This window comes from Lissotriton helveticus, chromosome 1_1 (genome assembly GCF_964261635.1).
Source record: "Lissotriton helveticus chromosome 1_1, aLisHel1.1, whole genome shotgun sequence".
NCBI lineage: Eukaryota > Metazoa > Chordata > Amphibia > Caudata > Salamandridae > Lissotriton > Lissotriton helveticus.
This window is the reverse complement of record NC_136057.1, coordinates 1,850,816,775-1,850,828,268: the sequence shown is the minus strand read 5'-3', so window position 1 is coordinate 1,850,828,268 and position 11,494 is coordinate 1,850,816,775.

Here is an 11,494-nt window from a genome sequence, read left to right as displayed (position 1 = left end):
ACACGCACGCTCGCGGGTGGGTGTAAAGGACCTGAACTAGGGCCCTAAACTGGGGTCCGAATCCCATCTTGGCCAGCACATCCTGTAGATGTGCCCAGTCCACTGAGTCGAAGGCCTTTTCAAAATCTATGGACAGGAGAGCTAGGTATGGGGTAAGTGCTTATGAGCTAGAGCCAGCTGTAGCCTCCGAAGGCAGTGTCGGGTCCCACATTGAAGCATGAAGCCATATTGGTCTGGATGAACCAGCAGGGGTAGATAGGGCTTCAATCGCTGAGCCAGGATGGTGGCATACAGCTTAACTTCCGTATTAAGGAGGGAGATGGGATGGTAGTCCGCACATTAACGGGAGGGAGGCTGGGATTTCGGGAGGACCACAATGGTGGCAATATCTGTCTCTGGCGGGAAGGAACCTTTCTCCAAAGCTTCTTGAAATAAGTCAGCCAGACGTGGCACAAGAGTGTCACGGTACATCGCATAGTATTCTTGAGAAAGGCCATCTGGGCCCGGGGTCTTATCCGATGAGGTGCGGGAGATCGCTTCCTCGATTTCCTTCAGAGAAATGGGGCGGTCCAGATCTTTCTGGGCGGCCATCTCCAGCCGAGGGAGACGTAGGTTACCCTGTTCAAGGAGAACAGGGAGCGGTATGTCGGGAGTTTGTGCTGTGTATAAACGCCGATAGTAGGCGGCGAAGGTGCTGGCCATCGCCAAAGGGACACAGTGCACCGTTCCAACCTCGTCTATCACCTCTGGGATAATGCGATTCACCCTGGGATATGTGGCTAGCCTGTGTAAGATTGTACTGTTTTTGACTCCCCAGCCATAGACCCTCCTACCAACGACCTCAATAGGAGCTTAGCAGCATCCAAGGATAGTTGTCTGATTCCGTCCAGAAGGTGAGCTAGTTGTCGGGCCTGGGCAGCATCATCGGACAGGGAAAGTGATTGCTCCAAGCGAATCGCCTGCGTTTCCCTTGCGGTGATTTCCTGCAACTGTGCCTGTCTCTGGATCTTAAGCTGCCCCTTCACGACACCTCATATGATCGCATTTCCTGCCTCCCACAGGGTATCCGGGGAGGCTACCGAGCCCTCGTTAGTAAGGAAGTATTGCTTGAGTTCCGACCCCACCACCTTTTTGAACTCTTTATCCTGGAGGAACCAAGCGTTCATTCTCCATGTTTGGCGGGTCGAGGGGGGGGAGCCCCTGTGCTAAGGATCACTGGAGAGTGTTCAGAAATACCTCTAGGAAGGATGCGCACGTCTATAATCTCAGAACAGTCAGTTGCGGGGACAAAGATTGCATCTATGTGCACCTGTGTGTGGTGGGCCGCGGAGGTGTGTGTAAATTGAGTGGTGCCATGTGCACCAGACATCACAGAGGCCCAGAGACTCGGACCAATTTCTTTGCTGTTTTGCCTGCGCCATTTGGGAAGCAAAGGGAGGACCCGTTGTATCAAGGGCCGGGGAGGAGACTACATTAAAATCGCCCCCAAAAACAGTGGTGCCCAGAGGCAGAGTGTTCAGCAGGGCCGCGGTATGTGTAAGTGTGGGCGTGAGCATCGAGGGGGGGCATATACAGACATGAGATTGAGGGGGGAGCCAGCCAATAAGCCACAAATTTTCACGGATGAGCCTTGGGAGAGGACAAAGGGCAAAGTACGTTTCATGAGGATAGCCACCCCACGGGAGACCCTGGAGAAGCCGGAGTGACATATTCTATCGTACCCGTAGCGAGCCAGGAAGGGGCAACAATTACCTAGGAGGTGTGTTTCTTGAAGCATGAGGATGTCTATGGGGAGGGGTTGCGCGTAGCGTACGACCGCCGTGCACTTATGCCGGTCCAAGAGTCCATTGACGTTCCACGACAACACATGGAGAGATGCCCTTGGCGTAGTACTATCGGTCTTGGCAGGCGGTCCATGGGTCTGGGACGTGTAATCCCACTGGGATGCGTGAATGCGCATTGGATCCCGCAAATGTATAGGTAATTGCTTGCAGAGGGGACATATCCAGCCCTTGGAGAAGAAGCATGTGTCAATCTGTGGTAGCTGAAACAACAAAACAAAAAGAACAGCAACATAGAGAAAAAACCCTCCCAAACCTCCCCTCTCCCCAACCACCCCACACTACACTGTGAGAACGGAAGCATCTGTTGACCCCCCATTTTAACAATACCAAACTACAACGCTCGGATTGGTTGTGTTGAGGACCCCTCCAGAAGAACGGATAAGCAATGGATCGGCATTAAACAAGATAAGTGAACTTAAAAGTCTACCAGTGTCAAAGAACCCCGCTGGGGAAGTGTCCCGTCCCGGTGGTCGATGGGCAGCATAACTGGCCCGGCAGGCCTCAAAGAGTAGGAGTACGTGAAAGATCCGAGTCCAGTCTGGGTGAGCCCACCCAGGCTGGCAGTGAGGATGGTCTGGGTAAGTCCTCGGTAGAACGGTGCCTGGTGCGAGGCGGAGAACCCGATTGGCTGGAAGAGTCTCGAAGTCCATAAGCCGCCACACTCAAGGATCTGGGTGCAGTTGCCTGAGATTGGAGTCCCCTACGAGATTGCGTGTGGCGGTGGCGCTGATGTCCCAGTGACCGCAGCCCTTTGGGTTGGTAGCCCGTGGGTCCCAGAGATGGATCACGCCTCTGGCGGATGGGACGTTCCTCCATCAGCCATGTCCACGCTGCTTTGGGTGAATCAAATAACTGTGTTTTTTTCTGGAAGATGACTTGCAGGCGTGCAGGGAACTGGAGCCGGTACTGTAGGCCCAAGGCACACAGCTTCTTTTTAACATCTGTGTAGGAGCCTGGACCTCCCTAGTGTAATCCGGGAATACCATAATGGTATGGTTATGGAACTTGAGGGGACCTGTAGCACGTGCCACTCGCAGGATGGCATCCCCGTCTTTGAAGTTAAGAACTTTCAGGATGATGGGGCGAGGTGGAGCTCCAGGGGGTGGCTTAGGTGCAAGGGATCTGTGAGCTCTCTCAACCACAAACCATGACGAAAGGGTGTCTTTAGGCATCCACAATGTATACTAGGCCTCGACGAAGGTAGCCACCTGGCCCGTCTCAACCCCTTCGGGAAACCCCACCAGGTGGAGGTTGTTACGGCGTGCGCGGTTCTCAGCATCTTCGGCACGCCGATGGAGTTCCCCGGTATGAGTGTGAAGGTGGGCACCTGTTCCTTCAATTGTGAGATGTCGTCCTCCGCTGTTGATATGCGAGACTCGGCTTCCGTCAGCCACGCAGTGGCGTTACGGAGATCCTGCTGGAGGAGGGACACGTCCACCTTGATCTCCCCAATCTTCCCCTCAATGGACGCTTGCGAGGCACTAATGGCCTGGAGAATGGTGTCAAGATCTCTGTCCTGGGGAGGTGGAGGACCCCCAGCCGCCCTCCCGGGGGGATCCTGTTCAGAGGTGGTGAACTGGTCCATTTTCATCTGCGTGGGAGCCAGCGTGGATTTAGGGGCCCTGTCTCTACCCATAGCTGGTTATCGTTCCAGTTGTTGCCAGGGTTTAAAGGACCAGGTGTGGGGGGAACCAACACTCACGGAAACTCTGACCGAAGGCCAAGACCCCACCGGTGCACAAGATAGTTAGGTAGTTGCACAGGGACCGCGTGGACAGCAGGCCGCTGGGAGACCCAGCCCAGCGGAGAATCGAGGCACCGGTAGCACAATCAGCAGGTCCGGAGGCAGTGGGAGTCCAACAGATTGTCAACCCCCGGTAGGGCCCGAGGATGCGTGGGCCTGCCCCCTGGGCCGCCGGGGGATCCGCCGCAGGTTATGGCTCACCCACATCACAAGTGCGACACCAGGGCGGCAGGGTTTTTGCAGACAGGAAGAGGCCGCCACCAGTAGAATGGCCGGGCGGTCTTGAACACGGGCCCAGGGGGTGCGCACACGATGCCCCCCACGCCACCCGCTATGGTGGCCGAGGTTACCCACTCGTGGATATGGAGCACGGGGTCGCAAGAATGCGGTCGGATCGGCCACACCAGCGTGCCGAATCCTGCAGTCTTCCCCTCGGCAACGAAGGCAAGTGGAGGCCTCGGCCACACGCTGGCACCCAGCCAATATGTGAGCCCGGTGGTCCAGACCTCGCGCCCAGGGAACGTCTACAGCGGTGCTCCCAACCGCCACCCGAGAAGATGGCCGAAGTCACTTGCTCCTCAGGGACAGGCCCTGGGGTACAGGGTTAAGGCCCAGCCCCACCGACACAGCAGACCGTGCTCCAGGCCTCACGGATCCCCACACTACACTAGTACAGATGGGGGGAAGCCTCCAAAGTGCGCTGGAGCATACCAGCCCCCAGGATAACCCCAGAGCGGGAGAGAAAAAAGGGGGGCACGCATTTCCCCCCATGCGCACCGCTGCTCGACAAGACAGCCTGTCCCCCGCCCCACTCACCGGAGGATGAAGCCGCTTTCAGGCCCAGCAGGAGTTCGGCTTGGTAGAGTAGGCCACAAGCGCAGGAAGTAAGCAGGCGCAGGAAGTAAGCAGGCCCAGCACCGCCGACACAGCCGGCAGCGTTGCACAGCGGAGTCGGTGGGAGAAGGCCCTCTCAGCACGCCAAAGCACACTGACCCCCGAGTCAGCCTTAAAGCGGGGAGGGGATGAGGGGAGGGGGCACACGTTTCCACACACACCGCTGCCCGAGCAGACAGCGGGTCCCCGCCTCACTCACCGGAGGGAGCTGCACATGGAGCCCACAGCTGGAGGTCTAGCCCGGCAGAATGACCCACTGGCGCTCCTCACCGCCACCGATATTGTTCCAGGATATAGGATTTTAGGCCTCAAGGCCGCCACCACCAGCTCCACGGGCGGCAGGGCTCCCGGAGCGCCTCCGGGTCGATCTATCCTTCGATCACAGGAACCCGCTCAAGGCTAGAGCACCAGATGCAGCCCAGACATTACGGGCACAGGAGATCGGCGCCACCGATCTGGAGATCCTCTTCAGGCAGGTAGTGATCACGGATGGGTGCCGATGCTAACAGGATGTGAGGCGGATGACAGAGGGGTCCGGAGCACTCTTAGAGTGTGACCGCCATCTTGATGCCTCAGGCCATGCCCCATTACCCTTGCTTTTATTTAGCTTTGCACATTTGCTATGTCATATAGGACAATGTAGCCATTAGTTTGTTGTCCCAATTTGTTATAATTCTGAACCCGAAGGCTCAGTTTGATAAATTATATGATAAGTGAAAAATAAACATATACAAACAGCCATAATCCAATGAACAACAAGCTTCCCTCTAAAGGAACCCCCGGATGACAGTCTAAAATTGATGATCTATGCTCCCAATCCAGTAAATGTAGTGCTAGTTGGATATTTAGGTACATCCCCCAATATAGAAGGTTTCCAATTGTTATGTTATGTTATGTTACTTTATTTCTTTTATAGCGCACGGCGACTCCAAAGGAGCATCCCGGCGCTTTGGCAAAGAACGACAGCATAGAAAGCAACCACATAACAGAAAAGAGCAGAAATAAAAAGACTATTTCCTAAAAAGCCATGTCTTCAAATCCTTTCTAAAAGTAAGAAGACAGGGGGCCGATCTCAGGGACAGTGGTAATTCGTTCCATGCCTTGGGTGTCAGGTAGCGAAAAGATCGACCTCCCAATCGTGCACGACGAATTGCAGGAACAGTAAGCAGAGACAGACCAGATGACCTGAGAGTCCTGCTTGGCACATACCGGGAAAGACGTTTCCCAATATATTTGGGGCCAATACCATGTAAGGCCTTAAAGGCCACAGTCAGGCATTTAAAAAGGATTCGCTTGGAGATAGGTAGCCAATGAAGGGTGTTCAATAAGGCAGTGGCACCAGCTCTCCTCGGGAGTCCAAAGATGGAACGGGCTGCCGAATTCTGGACAACTTGCAAACGGGTCGTAAGATATTTCGGTAGACCCAAAAAAAGAGCGTTTGCGTAATCCAGTCGCGACCCGATTAATGCCTGAACAACTGTTTTCCTGTGGTTGAGTGATAGTAGAGGAAGAAATTTCCTCAACATCCGTAAAATGCCGAAGCATTTCCCAACAATGGACAGGATGTGAGGTCCAAAAGATAAATCACAATCTACTATCACTCCCAAATTTTTGGCCTTAACAGCAACCTTGTCAGGGGGAAACATATCCTGTGGCCACCAAGATTTCCAGTCGTGTTCCGGTGCGCAACCGAAAAAGAGCAACTCTGACTTGTCAGAGTTGCATTTTAAGCCATGACCTCTGAACCACTCAAACACCGCACCAAGGCAATCCCTGATCTTTGTGCCATCAAATGACCCACCCCTGTCACATGTGAACAGGAGTTGGGTGTCATCGGCATAAGACACGATCTGGGCGCCAAAAGATTCCGCGACTTCCGCCAGAGGGGCCATAAAGATGTTAAACAGCATAGGGCTGAGAACGGAGCCCTGCGGGACTCCCACCTCTAGCGGAGCCATATCAGCGGAAAAAGGAGGCGCCCAGATCGTTTGTCGGCGGTCGGCCAGAAATGATTTTAGCCAGTTCCACACCGTTCCCCGAAGACCACACTCCCAGAGTCTTACAAGGAGGACGTCATGAGGAACGGTGTCGAAAGCCGCCGACAAGTCAAGCATGACTAACACGGCCTTTCCCCCCAAATCGAGTACTTCCCTGATGGCATCAGTGACCTCCAGCAGAGCCGACTCCGTGCTAAAATTAGCACAGAAGCCGGACTGCGAGGTGTGCAACAGGTCGTTTCCTTCGATGAAACTGGAAATTGTCCTGTGCACATAACGCTCGGCCACTTTTGCCAGAGCAGGGAGAAGGGAGATTGGCCTGTAATTGGCATGTATGAGGGGGTCCAAGGTGGGTTTTTTGAGCAGTGGTAGAATCATGGCCCGCTTCCAGGCCTGAGGCACCTCCCCTGTCGACAAGGATGTATTCAACAGGGGGTTCACCAAGATGTTAATGGCGGATGCCACTTTCCCCAAGCATTTAGCCGGACATGGATCTAGAGGAGAGCCGGATTTCAGGCCGGACAAAAGTTCTTGAGCAGGTGGTCAGCACCGCAACAGGGTGTGATGGGGGGATGGAGAATGCTGCGTTGAAGTACATAAGCCCCCAGAGTCTGTGGGAAGGTACTAAGTCTGCGTGTGTAGCTTGAGTAAATGTTCTAATGCTTAGCGCAGAATCTAGGATTGCATCTAGTCATCACTTAAGCGAGTTCTGACGCCCATCGAGAAGCAATTTTCCAATCTACTCAAGGTGGTCCAGTATCATCTTTCTCAGCACCTGCCAGCAATTGAATCATGCCCTCCCAACTGTCAGAGATGGTCTTTTTATGCCATCCTCCATATTCTTTTTTTTTCTCACAAAAACCTTTATTGAAAAAAAATCACGGCAGACACAGTACATCGTGCAATAACGCAGTGCAATATACAAACAGAAAGCAGGTCAAGTGCTCCATTATACATAGGTGTCAACTGTCTTATCTTATCTTATCTTAATGGGGTCTTCTATAGCGCTCTGTCACCATAAGTTTCCTGGCGCTGTCAACACAGTAGATTAACATGAAGAGAATGTCACAGCTCCATCACAGCAAGGACCCTCCCTCATGGGAAAACACAGATTGAGCGTTGTCAGCAATGAAAGGCTAAGGAGAAGGGGGCGGAAGCACACAAAACAGGGGGGAGAGGCAGTCACTGACCAGCACCGGCGGCCGCTGCAGACCCAGGGCTGGCGGGGAGCGCGGGAGAGGCAGCGCCATTAGGGTGAGAACGGGAAAGGAGGTAGGCAATCAAAGGGACCCAGATGTCAACAGGTCGGGACCTAGCAGGCATCAGATCCCAGAACTCCGACAGGAGAGTCTGACACCGAGAGGCATCCTCCAGCCAACTCTCAACCTTGGGAGCCGGCCTGCGACACCAACACATGGCCACCCTATGCCTAGCAAGGACCAATAGCATCGCGATCAGGCGGCGGGAGGCGTCAGGGCAGAACTTGACAAACCAGAAAAGGCACAGAGGTGGTAGAACACACTGCCCTCCAAAACTCCGAGACCCTCGGACAAAGCCAAGCAAGATGAGTGAAATCCGCCGCGGGAACGGCACATGGCACACAATTATCTCCGGGAGTGAGCCCGAGCCTATGAAGCTGCACCGGGGTGCGGTAAAGCCTATATAAGTACTTGAAATGGATCAAACGAAGCCGGTAATTTGGTGACAACCTCTTCTGCTGATTACAGCAATAGAGCCAGTCCGCTGGCGAGATGTCTGTGCCAAGATCAGCACCCCATGCCTCCCGAGCACGATCAGAGGAGACGGGGCGGACGCCAGAGTGAGGGCATATAGTTTGGTGACTAATTTGTGTGGAGACGAGGAGGTATAAATGAGATCCAGATCCGGCATGTTGGCTGGCGGTTGAGGGAATGTGGAGTGCAGCTTCCGGCACGTGGCACACAGCTGGTAAAATAGGAGCGTGTCCTGTGGCCCTGATGCGTCAGGGAGTGTAAAGAAGATGTTCTCGGATAGAGGTCCGCCACCATCGTCAGGCCCAAGCGCGCCACACTCCTGGACATACTGGAGGCCTGAAGTGAAGGAGTTAGCAAAGAGCAAGGGGATGCCAGACAGCCGACGCAGGCCAGAACAGGCCCATTGAAGCGTCCTGACCGTGTCGACCTTGGCCCGAGGGCGTACCGCGGGCGCAAACAAAGCTGTGGACAGAGGCCAGGGAGCAGCTACACCCGTCTCGACGGCGACGTGAGGCTGATAAGGGGAGGGGTGGATCCAAAAATGCAGGAAGCTGACCTTAGATGCCATCCTCCATATTCTTCATCCCACAGCACTTTATATTCTAAGTCTGCCCAATGTGCTACATCTTTCCTCCAGGCTTCTATGGCGGGGGGAATGGGCGATTTCCACTTCATCGCATTTGCCCTTTGTTCTATCGGCACTGATAAATCTATAACACTTTGTGCTCACTCTAGCAGTGCAGCGTTTAAGGTAGGTCCATCCTGCAACTCGTTTCACCTTCCCCAGCACTGCTACCCAATAGCTGTGGATCTTTGGACAGGCCCACATCATGGGTTGGAATTCTGCACGTGATTTGTGGCATCGAAGACACTGCACATGTGTCAGGGAAAATACGATTGATTGCATGTAGGGTGAAGTAGGCCCTGTGAAGTATGTTAAATTGCATGTATTTAAAGTGGGCTTTGCGTGACACTTTATCGGGATAGCCAATGGCTTTTTGCCACTCCTTATCATGCAAGCTACGGCCCAGTGGTGAACCACACTTATCTCTAAGGGGTTGCAAACTCACTCTCGTGTGTCCTAGGAGGGTTTATTACAGTCATGTGATCAGGCAGTGACCTGCACCGATTGTATATAAGGTATGTACTACGGCATGTGCAGGAGGTTGCTCGAGATCTGTTTGCCAATGAAGGGCCCCAGTCCTGCTGCATTTGCTTCCTTAATGTTAACCAGCAGTGGCCACTTACACACTTGATAACAGTACCAGCTTTAGTAATGAATGTCCTTTTAGGGAAAAACACTCATATTGTCCCCTTCTTTGGGGTATCTCTCTGAAGAAGCATTTTCTGGCCATTTGTAAACATAAAAAGGAGTCACCATACAGTGCTCCCTATTCTGGGCTTTCTCTTTGAAAATATCTATGAATCTCGCTCCTTTCCTCTTTCTCCTAGGCCATTACTGTGAGGCCCCAGGGATCGAGAGGATTAGGGCTCTGCATCTAAATGCAACCCTGCTGGCCTTCTACCTGCCACCCCATGGACTCAGCTTTCACAAAAAACTGCCCCTGAATGGCTAATATTGACTTTGAGGTGCCTCTGCCTGAAAGCGAAGAATGTGGTGGTGGTGCAGAAAGTAAAAAAGCAATCAGTCTTCTTACCAGCCATTAATTGATTTAGTCAATTTAAGCCAGGGTCACTGGAAGAATGAGTTGCTGCAGCAGCAGTGTTTTCCACATAATTATCAGTTTACTGCATTTACTACATAATCTGCAGATTTCAACAACAAAAACGGGATTGTAGCTCAAACGGAACAAAAGTTACTTAAAGCATGACAAAGGGTTCCGGAGAAGTGGAAGGCCCTTTGCAAAGATTGACTGGAAATCTTGTAGTTGCTTACTGCTATATTTGGGTGTTTGGTACTAATGAGGTGAAATATTTCCCCTGACAGCGTTACCTTGAGTTAAAATGACAAAATAATGAAATAATACTAACCACTAAATGTGGTGCATTGAGCCACATAATTTACCTTTTCTTGCTGCATAATTTAGCAACCCTGCGGCATAATGTGGTCCTCTCCTGCTGAATTATTCCAGCAGCTCTGCTTAAAGCTTTATGGTGGCAACGATTTTTTTCTTTTTTGAGATGTAATGTAAGGGTGTTATCAGCTGAGATCTGAAATAGTGGAGACACTTACAAAAATGTCGGCATTAGATACAGTTTGATTACTTAATACTAAAAAGTATATTTTGTAAGAACTTGTTTTATCTCAATCACTGCATCATTTTGCAGCAGCCTTGCTTAGAGTATGTAAATACTGTTTTAAAATAATGACTTACATATTCACAGTGCGTTATGCCACAGGCTGGGACCTCATACCACTATAAACAGGGCCACTGGAATTATGCAGCAGGAGCAGGCTAAATTAGGCAGCAGTGTCGACTGAATTCGACATAAAGCAAAGGCGAATTATGCTGCATAATGCTGCATATTTTGTGATTTTACACTTGTTAACACTGTCCTGGCTTTTTATTCCTCCTCATAAGTACCACATTAACACCCACATATAGCAATAAGCAACAGAAAGGTGACCAGTCAACCTTTAGAAAGAGCCTCCCACTGTGAGGTAACGTGTGGTTGCATTTTTAGTAACTTTTGAACCGTTTGAGATAGAAACATGTTTTTTTTTTAATTTTCAAATTATGCAGCAGATGATGGATTATGTGGCAAATGCGGGAAATCCATAACTATGCGCAAAATGCCAAAATGGCCCAATTGCATAATTCCAGTAGCCCTGACTATAAATACAAAGGTCCCTATTCCTCTGCACCAACTAGGGTTCAATTATGTGTTGCTCAGCTTTAACTCTGCAGTGATGGTAGACGCTATCTGAGGTTTCATAACTTAAAAGAGCACATTTATCACCGGTTAGTTTAACTTGCATTTATTATCCAATCAAGCTGTTATTGCATTATTTTATACACAGTTACATGACTGTGAAAACACAAAACACTTAGACTGTTTTTTTAGGAACCTCTTTAACCCTGCCACCATACTAGGAGAGCAACTAGACCCGAACTTCGGGGGGCTAACACTCCCAGCAAGGGCTCACACTAGCACTGGACGCACACGGGGCAACAGTCTTTTTTGGCCCCCCTTCCCCATTTCCTCCTTCTCCATGAATTCCCTCACTACCACTCACCAACAATGCACCTCATCTCTACTGCACCTTTCAGACAAACATTAATTTTTTTTACAGACCCACACTCAGTTCTGTGATCTGCA